Below are 13,640 nucleotides of genomic sequence, written 5' to 3' on the forward strand. Positions count from 1 at the left end.
TCCCACCCACCTCCATCTCCCATCTTTCCTAGATCTGTTCTCCCTCCTTCAGAGAAGAGCATGCCTCCAAAAGACAGCAACCAAGCATGACAAAAGAAAATATAATAAGTCAAGGCAAAAGCCTTCACAGCGAGGTTGGACAAGGCAGACTAATGAGAAGAGAAGAGTCCCAAAAGCAGGCAAAAGAGTCAAAAATACACCTGCTTCCACAGTTAGGAGTCCTACAAAGCACAGTAGACTCTTGAGCTACATTCTTCCAGGTACTGCCCCACTCTAGGTCAGTACTGTTGGCATAACATTAAAACCAGTTCTGGGAGGTCTGTCTTAGCCAGGGTTTCTATTCCTGCACAAACATCATGACCAAGAAGCAAGTTGGGGAGGAAAGGGTTTATTTGGCTTACTCTTCCATGTTGCTGTTCATCACCAAAGGAAGTCAGGACTGGAACTCAAGCAGGTCAGAAAGCAGGAGCTGATGCAGAGGCCATGGAGGGATGTTCTTTACTGGCTTGCCTCCCCTCGCTTGCTCAGCCTGCTCTCTTATAGAATCAAGACTGCCAGCCCAGAGATGGTCCCACCCACAAGGGGCCTTTCCCCCTTGATCACTAATTGAGAAAATGCCTTACAGTTGAATCTCATGGAGGCATTTCCTCAACTGAAGCTCCTTTCTCTGTGATAACTCCAGCTGTGTCAAGTTGACACAAAACTAGCCAGTATAGAGGTCCAAAGATGGGGCTTCATTTAGTCATTCCCACTGTAGAGTGGCGGCTTCATGGCAGGAGCTGTCTCATAGTCACCATTACCATCCCAAAGACTTAGTAATGTGCCGAATACAGACTGATGCTTAATGAACACTTATTATTAAGTTCCAGAATAGGGAAATGTATCTCCAAAGTAAATAACAATGCTTCGAAGAATTTGTGAATTACCTAAACTTCCTGTCAGGTCTCATCTTTCAGCATTAAAAAAAGAGAATTTTCTTTCAGCTTTGAAGAGAATTTTCTACTTTTTTCTTCAGTCATGTATAAGTATGTTACAAAGTTATCCAGTCGTGGACCAGTTATCATTTCCTAAACAGCTCCCGTGATAATGATATGCTGCCATTCACAGTACAAAGCACACTTTATCATATGGAAGAGGGACCTTCAACTGTGTTGAGAATGGCTGAATACATGAAAAACTTCTAATCATGCTGCACCCTATGATTTATTGAATTACATGTTATTACAAATATACTAAAATTATACGGCCATTGACTTAAGACTTTACAGGGAGCTCTGAAGTGAAATAATGACTAGATTAGATAGACAAAATCTCTATAGGCACTATCATTGTAAACTGTCTTCAGATAAAGGGATCGTAACGAAGGCAGCTGGATGGAGGCCATTGGCTGGACTGCTCTGTTTCTGTTTCAACAGTGACTCATTTTCTCCAGGAGGTTTCCCATTAATTCTTCATTTGTTGTCAAGGTAGAGTTTACTACAAGTGTCAGAATACTAAACCATTCATTTAAACCAAGCTTTCTGATATTTTCCTGGGTACTAAGAGAAAACTATATTTATTTCTCATAAGATGTTTTCAACAAGTGTATTTATAGTTTAATCTTACAAGCCATGGAAAAGATCAATAAAGAATATGCAATCCCACTCTTAAGTTTGACTGATCATCTGAAAACTATAGTGGAAGACTAGCATACTAGAACCTGAGATTCTTCAATGCTGATAGAGTCTCTTACACATTGTATCCCATCTACAGTGTCTGGCTTTACTCCCAAAGACAAAGCCTTAGATCTTCACATTGGTTTCTTGATGTAACCTCTGGCCTGTATTAGAAGGGATGTGTGCAAGATCACCAACTACATCTCCCAAGCAATACTTCACCTCAGCAGCTAGAAATGGCTTCAAATGGCCTCTGTGGTAGAGCTTAGCTCTGAGATATGTCAAACAATACTATCCAAATATTTAAGTAGCCACAGGATAGTGGTGAGTGCTAAGGCAGAAAGCTTACTCAGAAGAGTTAGACCATGTGAAAACAGGAACAGTTAAGGTATGACAAGACATGCTGGTCTACCACAGCCAGATGCTTGGTGTGGAGAAGTAAATGTAGCTGTTTCCCTTGAACTGAAACATTACCCTCTGGAGGTAGGAGAGTCTCAGAAGACTGAGGACAATTAGAAAGTTACAAGATCTACCAGGCAACTATCCAAGGTTATAAAAGCAGTGTATCTCTCATAGAGCTGCCTGCAAGAGGGGCTTTCTGCTGATAAAGTCACCTATATGCTCCATTTGCGCTAGCTAATCTTACATCAACTTGATACAAGCTAGAGTTCTGAAAGGAAGGAACCTCAGATTTTAAAAAATGCCTCCATAAGATCCAGCTGTAAGTCGTTTTCTTAGTGATGGATGGGTACAGGCACAGCCCATTGTGTGTGGTGCCATCCTGAGCTGATGGCCCTAATTTCTATAAGAGAAAGTTTGAGCCAAGCCATGGGAAGCAAGCCAGTAAGCAGCATCCTCCATGGCCTCTGCATGAGCTCCTGCCTCCAGGTTCAAGCCCCATTTGAGTTCCTCACCTGACTTCCTTCAATGCTGAAGAGTATTGTGGAAGTGTAAACCAGATAAACTCTTTCCTCCCTAACTTGCTTTTTAGTAACGGTGTTTTCTCACAGCAATAATAACCCTTAATAAGACAAATGTGTAACCCCTAACCCACGCTTCTGTAAGTCACCCAAATAAAATCATTGGTTCAACAAGACAGACACTGTTGTAATTGTAATTGTTGGCAGCAATTGTATTATGTGTTGAAAGAAAGAGAAAATTGAATGTGCTGCTAATTGGTTTATTAATTTCACAATTTCAATACCAAGTGTTGAGAGTGATGTTCTTAAGAAGAACGTACACAAATTTATATTGTTTATAGAGTTTCGATTTGATATTTTAGAAAAAATAACCATAAAAATAGCATAACCTATGAACTGTTCAAAGTCTATGATCCAGAAACCTCCATTTTTACTGTTTATATTAATGTAAAAATCAGAAATCTTAAATATATAAACACAGGGAAATAAAAATATATTGATATGCGTACACACACACACTCACACAGAAAAGAACACAGAGGTTTCCACAACAGGGGTTGAACATCTTAAATTCTACAAACAAAATATATTCAAACTGTTACAAGAATCAAAAGGTAATTTGAAATATAATATGCCAAATGAATAGTTCTACATTTGAACTCATGAGATTGGTTGCAGTAAAGTAGTAACAACATTATATAAGATTACCTTTAGTTTATATGCTTAAGAAGTACATGAAATAAAAATGAATTTTATAGATACCATTATACGTACATATACATATATATACATACATATATATTCCCAATCTAAAACATATCCAAAATCCAAAGACTTTAAAATTTCAACTTTCCATTTCAAATGCAAGACCTTCAGGCTATACATATTTACAACACACAGATGCTCATGAAGCCATAGAAAGTAAATGTGCCAGAATGTAGTTTTATAAGGAATGAGATTATGAGGGATTTAATGTACTTTCTCCTTTTTCGGGTTCTTATTTCCAATTTTACATAAAAGTCATCTGTTTCCATTAAATTAACATTTTTAGAAATAAAATGGTTATATAATCACAAGATTATTTTTTCTTTTTTGCCTGAAAAGTCACATTTCAGGAATAGCACATGTCAACTTTTTATAAAGGGACTGTGCCACTCTTCCAACAAACTCACACATTGAGATGTGATAACAGTGTCCTCTGGTTACAAATATATCCTTGATGCTGTGTATTGTCTGTTCTCTCATTAAAGCATATGACAGGAGTCCCTGATTAATGACCTCAAAGTCAGAAGATCCACATGATTTTAATATATTCTAAGCAATTATATGCTAAGGAATTTAGGCAGATTCAGGTACCAAAAAGTTGTTGTACCATTCGGAATAGTTATTGGATTAAGTGTAAAATTTTTAACATGAAGAGTTAGCTGAATAGATCTAGATAGTAAAGGGTAACTAATGATTTTTCAGTAATTAACAGTGTCCTAAGATCCCGACTCTTTATCCTTTTCACTGTTTCCCATCTTTAGACCAGTTGTCTATCAACACATAGGTAATTTGAGTTTGGTTATGAAAGGTAGCAAAGTTTCTATTTCTAACAATCTCTGTTGTCCAAATTCTATTATGCTTTTTTTCTAATTCCACCACACAGCCTTCCAAACTGAATTAGATTAATCTTGCTCATCAGACTCTAGCGTAGCACCCGCATTATAGTCCAAGCATCAACACAATTGACAATCGCATGTTTTTCTCCATAGTTTTTGTCTTTTCTCCTTTCATTAATTCCAAGTAACATAAGAGCGATAATTGTGTTATTTGTATTTATCCCTCTACAACTATTTTTACAAAGCCTGACAATATTTTTTATGCAGAAATGAACATTGAAGGGTACCTTGCTATTCATACAATCTGCTGCTACACAGGTACTCTTCAATTGATGTCTCCTATCAACTGAAATGCTCTGGAAGAAACTAGAGAACTGAACGCATCCTTGAGGATGCCCAAAATATGAGGGAGGTTGCTAATGTGAGAAAATGGGAAATTAACTGAAGGACTTGAGAAAATTCCAGATTTATGAAAGGCAAAGTTGAGAGAAAACCATCAAGTTTATAAGCCATATGGTCCTCTCCTTGATGCGAAAAATCACATCAGGAGGTCACATCAGGAGGGGCTCCAGAGCATTGGAGGGTAACACACAGCTAAAAGGAAAACTATTTTGTATTGAGACTATTTTCTCTATTTAAGGTATCCAGCCCCTACATCTTTATCCATCTTCTCTCTACTTCCTGTTGTGTCAGGCAGAGATGCCCATGGTTACTTGGCATGACAAGTAAAGGAACTAAATGTTGTTTTTAAAGAATGAATAAAATCATTCTTTAAATCAGCCAGAACCCAAAACAAGCATCCTTTATTCATTATCATAAAACTCAAGAAAGAGATAGGAGGTGGGTAGAGAAAAGGAAGTCACACGACCACTGAAGGAAAATAATAAACAACAACATAATCAGGCTGGAGATATGGCTCAGTGGCTAAGAGCACTTGAATTGAAGTCCTAGGTTCAGATCCTATCATCCTTAAGGTGGCTCTCAGCCATCTGTAACTCCAGTTCCAGTGGATCTGATGTGCTCTTCTGACCTTTGTTAGCATTGCCTGCACATGGATCACATACACACACAGAGGTGCACACACACATATACATAAAATAAAATAAATAATTTCTTTAAAAATAACAGCACAGTAAAACCATGGCAATATTAGTAAGAGAAACTCCAGGGAAAGAACACACATTTTAAGTAAAGCAGTCATAAAATCTGATTGCATAATTCTACCTTTAATTAAAAAAAATGTGTCCAGTTCTAAGGAACCTAATGATTTCACTCAAAAGCAGGTGCTATTGCTGGGAATTTGCTCTGTTTGGGGTCGAGTCTGAAAACAGACCCATCAGCAGCTCAGAATAAAATAACAGGCTGGATAGAGACACCAACTCACAGTATGACATGGTCTGCACACAAATTGGACTCATTAACTTTTCTCCACAGTCTAGAATATGTTCACATATTTGTTCTCAATGTATACATATATAAAAACATTTGCTTATCTAAAATATGATGCAGGTCATGTTCCATCTGTATATTTAAGTACAATGGCATGCTCACTAAATTTCAAGACCAAAAATATGATGCTAGCCATATGGCAAACTTTGTAGCCTATGACTAGATAAGAAAAGACGAGTATGATTATCATTGTGAATGAAATGGTTCACCCCTTTTATTACTGCCTACCCCCTGAAGGCATGATGTGACCCCTTTTATGCTCCAGCCACCTAGGTCAGAAATGTGGCTCTATTTCTTCACACCCAGAGATGCGGACCCAGAAGGATGGGACCCTATGTTTGTAGTCTAGATCAAGCCAAGTTACTAAGTCATCATGGCGTCATGTGGACTACTCCATCTGTTTCTTTCTCTATTATAGCTATCATATGATTCCTTGTGACCTTCCTCAGAAGCTAATGGCCAAGTGGTGAGAAAATGAAGTATAAACTAGCCTGCACTGTTACACTAAAGTATGAACAGAATAAAGCAAAAATATAAAGATTCTGTTTAGTATTATTTCCAGAGAAATGTTTAAGTCATTTGGACTTAACTAACCTATAATATGCTTCTTCCTTAAAATAAGCATAGCAAAAGAACATTGTCTATTAGAGGACATGCACAAAGCTTAAAAGTAATGATATTAGCCAACAGTAATACAAAGGATGTATTGAAGAATTCTCAAAAGCCATGAGAAATTAAAATTCACACTTGAGTATTCTAAATTATTATTACGGAAATTATTAACATTCCTATTTGCCTATAATAATTTTATTGTGTGTTTACTAAGACCATTCTGCCTCCTTATTTTTCTAGAATTTTTATTAATGTGTAATAACTATAAAAAATGATGATTTTCTTTATGACACTTTAATATGTGAATATAATGTATTGTGTTTATATTCACCTCTAATGTGCCCTGGAGTGCTATCTTATTCAACTTCTGCTCCATGGGAGAAGCTGCACATGAAATTTACTTTCTTAGCTAGGAATGAAGGCTAGCTAAAAGGGAGAAAAGGCCATCCCAAGCCCACATTCTCCCTTTTTCCTCTTTAGGAGGTCACAATTGAGAAACACGTGCAAAGGTGATGATTGTGGCATTCCTTTACCATGGTTAGATTGAAAACTTAAAAGATTTTTCTAGATTTAAAAGTTAGGGTGAAACGTGTAGTTGCTTAATAATTAATTAATCAATTAATTAATTTTAAGCAGTGGAATAGGCATATAGTCTCTTGTCCAATAAGCAGTTAACATAGGCCTATAGGAGAAGCATTCCATGGCTGCCCTACCTTGACTCCATTAAAGAATCTATAAATCCATGGTATTTTTAAGTGAGTACTTCTTTTATCATCTTCAGTAAGCTAGTTACTATCCTTGTGAACCTATCGGTTCAAGTACGTTAATAAAAGAATCCTGAGAACAGAGTTGGAGAGATGGCTCAGTAGTTAAAGTGCTTAGCTAGCAAATGTTAGGACCTGAGCCAGATCCCCAGAACCCACAAAAATATTGGATGTGTAGGGAAGTTGGTCTATAATTCTGATGAGAGAAGGAGGAATCAGCATCCACACTAGAGAGCTCTGGAAGTGACTGAGAGGTGCTGCCTCCTCAATAAGGAAGGTGGAAGAACACTTAAGGTTAGTACTTAACATAAAGCTTAGGCCTCCACATGTATCCATGTACACAACCACACACACACACACACACACACACACACACACACACATACACACACACACCAATGGAAAAAGAAAACAAGTGCTGAAAACAAGTGTTAAATTATCATAGGATTGTTTTTTTTTTTCTGTAAATTTCATGCAGAACTTTTAAAATGACTGTCCTTGAACCAGGTGTGACAAATAGTAGAACCCCAAGTGGCACAGATATTATGATGTACTGATGTGCTCTCATAGTCAGTATTAGGAAAGTGTTCACATAGGAGCAGGTTCTAAGGGAATTAAGGACCCCCTTCCCTTCTCTCTCTCTCTCTCTCTCTCTCTCTCTCTCTCTCTCTCTCTCTCTCTCTCTCTGGCATGTTATCAACATCTAAAATCATCTGTCTATCTCTCTCTCTCTCTCTCTCTCTCTATCTATCTATCTATCTATCTATCTATCTATCTACCTACCTATCTACCTATCATCTCTCTCTATTTCCCTTCCCCTGAATTCCTCTCCCTTCCTTCTCTATCACTGCCTCCCTCCCTTCCTCCCTCTCTCTTCCTCCCACCTCTTTATCAGCTTGTAAAAGCAGAAACTGATCAAAAGAATTGTATCTGAATCCCTGCATAGAAACATGACTTTCTGAACTTCTAGGACAATGATAAGATTACTATCTAGCTGGAGGCGTTCTAACAAAGAAAGAAAGAAAGAAAAAAAAAAAGACACAACATTGCTTCTTCCTTAAAAGTTAACCCAAATAGTCCTGTCAATCACCTTGCACAGAAAACCACCTCTCAGGATGCTATTTGGTCCTTAAGAAAATAGCACCACGTCTACTTAAACCTCTAGGTCGGCACAGTGATTCCTTCACTGTTGTCCAGTCTCAACCCGTAATTATACTTTCCTATACAATGAGCCGTCTCTCAACTTTGGGAGTGCTTCATGTCATCCTATAAAATACAGTCTTTTTTTTTTTCTACTCTAGGCCTGAGTGCTCCACCTAAATTCATTCAGTAGAGATAACAAGAACCGGATAGTGGAGAGGCAGCAAGAGTAGTGTGCAGGACCTGAGAGTGCACTGGGTCTGCGTTCTGCTGTGTCTATCTAAATCCTTTATTTGAGAAATATGTTTTTTTTTCTGAAGCAGAGAGATCTGTTCTTCAAATAGATTTAGTTTTTTGAAGCTACCTTCCACCCCTCTCTTCAACTCTCTTCTTAACTAGATAGAATATTTACATTTCCTTTATTTGTCTGTCATATGTTAATATGGTCAGAATTGTATATCACCTTGTTCATCTTTGAGTAAGTTTTTGCCCTTTGATGTTATTTCTTTGAAATATCTAGTTGGAAGGTGATCACAATTATTGATCTGATTAATATGAACTCTATTGTGGCAATTGTTACCTCTTTTAAACCAAAGATAAAAATACTACTGAATCTTCAGCCTGAGCCAGGTTGCCTTTCTTATATCCCTGTGATATATTTATATGATAAATTCAGCAGAGCGCACTAGTCAGAGCTCTTTATGAAGGATGGTGTAGTACAGTATTTTCCTCCAGGTGTAAGGAGCATGTCCCATTGTCACTATGGAACAGAGATAAGGCAATAAAAAAGGCAGAAAAATAATACACCAGACTGAGGACACATACAGTACTCCCATCTGGACACAATAGAAATGACACCTAACACTGAAGTCACAACAGCTCCTATGAGCCTGTCACCTGTCCATGCCAAGAAAACATCACACAACTGACAGTAAGAGGGCTCCTGAACGTTCCAGGAGACCTGTGCCACAGCCTACAGAAATTGCCATCCATAAATACATTCATTAGGCCAGCTAGATCTGGTTCTGCATATTATGTCTGAAGCTACAGTCTATGCTGATGCCAAGATCAACCCTGTGACCTTGAATTCCCCTTTTTTATTTGTATCAGCCTCTGTCTAGGGGGCCATTAAGGCCTTGTTGAATTCCATGGATGCTGTGGTCTCTTTAATCCTTTGTAGTTTTTGTCTAGTCTACATATATACGTAGAGAGAGATGTAATGACTACATAATATACAATGTGTGATCTGAGAATTCATACTGGTTATTAAAATTAGTGTTAGTTCTAGAAAGGTAGTAAAAGTTGTAAATAAAAATCATAAGGGTTTAGTATCTAACCTGTTAAAGAGGTCATGGACACTCTAGGGTAATGAGAGTTACCTGATCTATAAAACATTATATAAGTTGTACATTTTTATAAGTCGTCCTGCAAATTGAAAATATAGTGCTAGCCCACTGATTTCATTTGAATTGTTTTCCTGAAAAGTATTTCAAATGTCAGGATAAATTTTATGAGCTTTAGTCATCATCCCTTCTATTGTTCCCCATAATCTTCTTTTGTTTTAAATCCCCCCATTCCAACCCTTTCTCTTTTAAGTACAAAATGTCAGCCAGTGGCAAAGAGCAGGGGATGGATTTTTGTTATTAAATTAAAAAGATACTAAGTACCTGTAATGATTGATAGTCAATAAACTGTTGGCCAGTAGATAAAATTAGTCTAGACACTGCCCAGTGGAAAAAAAATCACCTACAACAAATTTTCCTGGTAAAAAATGTTCTAATCCCCACATGAATATAGTAATTGGACTAAACAGAAGCTGGTTAAGGCTGACTTAAATCACTGGGATTAATTTGCTCATGTGTTAATGTTAAATTCAAAAATCTACAAACTAAGTATGTGGAGAAGCTAGGAGGAAATCACAATAATTGAAGCAAAGATTTTTCTTTAATTAGCTGCAATGCATCATTAAATTCCATTGTACACAGAGCTGAAAAAAAATAACTATTTTAGAACCAACAGAGAAAGAGACATTTCAAAAGATATTGAGCTTCATTTATTTTCCTTGTTTTGGTGTGTGCTTGTATAAGTTTCATAATAATATCTATTAATAAAAATATTTTAAAGAAAATGTAAGTGAGCTATGCAATAAAAAATTATGTTAACATATGTTAAGACAACATACTTCACATATTAAAGAATATAGGAACCAAACAGTGAATCAAAGAGAGTAATTGTTAAAAATTCTGATACTCTTTTCTATGGATGCACCCTGAGTACAGGACTGATATAATTACTGTTTTCCACCTTTCATTTTATCACTCCACAATTATATTTTGATAATTTTAATAAATTCCACTGTAAATACTTGTAGCAAGATTCACATATAATGTCCTAAATATATTGACAAGATTAGATCAACAAACAGAAAAGCCACATAGGTTCTTTGTTGCTACGCTGAGAACATCCTACACAGAAGCACAGAGCAGGGCAAGATGATGGCTTGGATCTAGGGACCACAATGGAAGCGAAGGGAAGTGAAGGTAGATAGGGCTAAGGAGGGTTGTCCTAAGGAACTGGAAGGTGCAGCTTCCATTAAATGGATTGGGGAATATCAGTAGAACATATCTTTAAAAGATAACTGGGAGCAGTCTAATTCTTGGACAGATTCCTTGGGCCTGCAGAGCAGAGCAGAGTTTTCATTTGAGATCGGGTCTGTGGTGAACTGGGACACTGGAGGGAGTGTTATTAGAATATGCCTTTAAAGTCACAACAAGGGCTGGTATCACTGCAATAACAAAAGACAAAAAACTAGAAAGCCACAGGGCTGAGCTCTAGTGCCAGCCCCAATACATATTAGCTCATTCAAATTGCTTTAGAAAATACTCAACCCATTCACACAGTATACAGAATTACACAGTAGAGCCAGGGCCAGGCAATACATTCTTTGCAAAAATGGGGCATTTTTGTATCTGCCTAAAAATGGCTTCTTAATGACTTGATTTTTACTGTTAGAGAGGAAGGTGAGCTTTGTTTAATGTAAACTAGTGATACACCCTTTATTCATATTATATTTTTTGAAATTATACTTTAGTAACAATATTTCTCCCTTCCTTTTCCTCAACCCCACACCCTTCCTTTTCTCTTTCCAATTCATGACCTCTTTTTTCACTAATTGTTATTATAGGCACATATATAATAAGTATGCATATATCCCAAATATAACCTGTTCAGTCAGTATGATCTTTTGTGTTTTCAGGGCTGATTGTTTGGCACCAGACAGCCAATTGGTGTGCTCGTCTCTGGGAAAGTAAGGTTGTAGTGTTATGGCTTAAACTCTGTCCAGTTTAACATTATCATCGGTGTCCTCATTGTCTAGCTCCCATTTGAGCAGTCATGTTGGTAACCCAAATGCTCCCTCTCTGAAGACTAGCTTTCATGGTATCAGAAGGTGCTATGAGAGCTTCGAAAGGAGGAAGGTACTACCAGTTACAATGCCTGTGAACCACATTAACAATCATCCTGGAACAGTAACCCTAAGTGTACATTAGTGGCATGGATACCTAGCCAACAGCTCTCTAATTGGACTCAAGACACACTCAACAAGGGTAAAACCATGTCTGGTACTGAAAACCTAGCTAATTCTTAGTGCTAGTGAAGTCGCAGTTATTGGAGGAGAATCTGCAAGCACTATTTTACTAAGTCAGCATAATGCAACCAACATTACATTTTTCAGTGTTTAAATAACCTTAATCATGCCTTTGGCTCACTTAGTTGCCAATGTATTTTAAACTTACTGATTTATAAAAATATTTTACAAATTATAAAAACTGATTTTGCACTTTTGCTGTGATGCTTAATTTCTACTCAAAATGTTTCAATAACTTATTTTTGTTAATGTATGTGTGTCTCTGTTTCTCTCTGTCTCTCTGTCTCTCTGTCTCTCTGTCTCTCTGTCTCTCTGTCTCTCTGTCTCTCTCTCTCTCTCTCTCTCTCTCTCTCTCTCTCTCTCTCTCTCTCTCTCTCCCTCTCTCTCTTGTGTGTGTGTGTGTGTGTTAGTGGGGGACTCCATAGAGACAAAAAGAATGTATCCCTCTAGAGTCATGGTTCTCAACCTTTGGGTCCTGACTCTTTTGAGAGCAAAGATCAAACACCCTTCTCACAAGAGTCACCTAAGAACATCGGAAAACACAGATATTTATATTACAATTTATAACAATAGCAAAATTCCAGCTATGAAGTATCAATTAAACTATTTTATGGTTTGGGGCCACCAAAACATGAGGAACTGTATTAAAGGCTTGCACCATTAGGAAGGTTGAGAACCACTGCCCTACAGCTATAGTTACAGAGAGTTGTGACTCACTATTATAGAGCTGGGAACTAAAATGGAGTTCTCTGCAAGAGCTGTAACTGCCCTTAAACTCTGAGCCATTTTTCTAGTTGCTTTTTGCCAACATCTTTATGTTAAATGGTGTGTGTTTTATTTTACCTGAACTTTAATGTTATGTGTTATGTTTACTATTTACTAGCTAACAAGATGACCAGCAGGCCTGTGAGTCTTCTGTTCTATTATTAGATTCTTGACTTATGTCACAGAAGTGGATATAGATTTTTGTTTTCTTCTTGTTTGGGAGCATATGGCATGAAGCGCTTTTAAACATGGTCTCACTGCAGATGTAATTACTAGGAATCCTCACATAGCCTCTTCATGCCCAGAATTGGCTTGTGTCTTGTTCTCATCATGTACATTATCACCGGAGCTAACATGCATCTGATCTGAGTGGGGAGTTCCCTAGTAGGTTGAACGGGATCATTACTCATGACATGTTTCACACATGCACACACAGCAAAGCTTTTATATTTGTCACATCAACTCAAATCTGCTTTCCTAGGTTTTCAAGAGCAACTCGAAGTGTGATTTGGAACCTTCACCCAACCTCCTTCTGACTTACCCCTCTGCTCCTCTCCATTCCCCTTCCCTGATAACTACCATTCTACATGTAAATTGTCTTTTTGAGTTCTCTGAATAGGAGATGACATGAGGTCTTCTCATTCTAGGTTCTTCTAAGTCTAATTTCATTTAACATAATGTTCTCTGGCCCCACCCATTTTGTTTCACATAACAGGATTTCCTTGTTTATCTTTAAATGTTTACTTATCTTGACTATTGAGAATGGTGCAACAGTAAGCACGGGGGTGCAGACATCTCCTTTGTATGATGGTCTCCTTTAACTTCATAGTTACCCAGAAGTGGGACAGATAGGTCCTGTGGCAGATCTGGTTTTAGTTTTTTGAAGTAATATCCTGTGCTCAATAGCCATTGCACTAATTCCCATTGCAACAGTATATAAATGCTTCCTTTCTTCAACATCCTTAACAGTGTTTGTGATTTTGCCTTTTTGTCTCTGTGGCAAAGGTTCTGTGCATGTTTTCCCACTAGCCACATATCAATGAATATTAATCAAGTTGCGAAGAAATATACTTTAATTGATTTTTCTT

General features: G+C 37.4%; 1 protein-coding gene across 1 annotated transcript in view; it reads right to left on the reverse strand.

Moving 5' to 3' along the window:
- The window catches only part of Kcnh5 (potassium voltage-gated channel, subfamily H (eag-related), member 5), a 280,116-nt gene that overhangs the window by 94,783 nt on the left and 171,693 nt on the right, over positions 1-13,640 (reverse strand). The window lies entirely within an intron of this gene.

Source organism: Mus musculus, chromosome 12 (assembly GCF_000001635.26).
Source record: "Mus musculus strain C57BL/6J chromosome 12, GRCm38.p6 C57BL/6J".
NCBI lineage: Eukaryota > Metazoa > Chordata > Mammalia > Rodentia > Muridae > Mus > Mus musculus.